The sequence below is a fragment of the Sturnira hondurensis genome, unplaced genomic scaffold (assembly GCF_014824575.4).
Source record: "Sturnira hondurensis isolate 20B ecotype Veracruz unplaced genomic scaffold, ASM1482457v3 Scaffold0015508, whole genome shotgun sequence".
NCBI classification, from domain to species: domain Eukaryota; kingdom Metazoa; phylum Chordata; class Mammalia; order Chiroptera; family Phyllostomidae; genus Sturnira; species Sturnira hondurensis.
The window spans coordinates 203879-204159 of NW_028088139.1; positions in this window are offsets into that span (position 1 = coordinate 203879).

The window sequence follows — 281 nt, forward strand, 5'->3', positions numbered from 1 at the left end:
TGGTCCCATTTATCTTCATTAACACTCTTTATTATAAAGTATATATTTTCTGGCATTAATACACTTGTGAAGGTCAGCAATCCTCAGAAAAAAGTCAATCAAACACTAATCTAGGTTTTACATAAATCTCTTGTAAACAACATATAGACCCATTTCCCCCTACTCTGACTATATTTGTATTTCATTGAGAGCATGAAGTCCATTTGTGCTTAATGTGATTAAAAAATGTATTTGAGTCTAAATATGTAATTGTATATTTGTACTCTATATATCCTATTCTC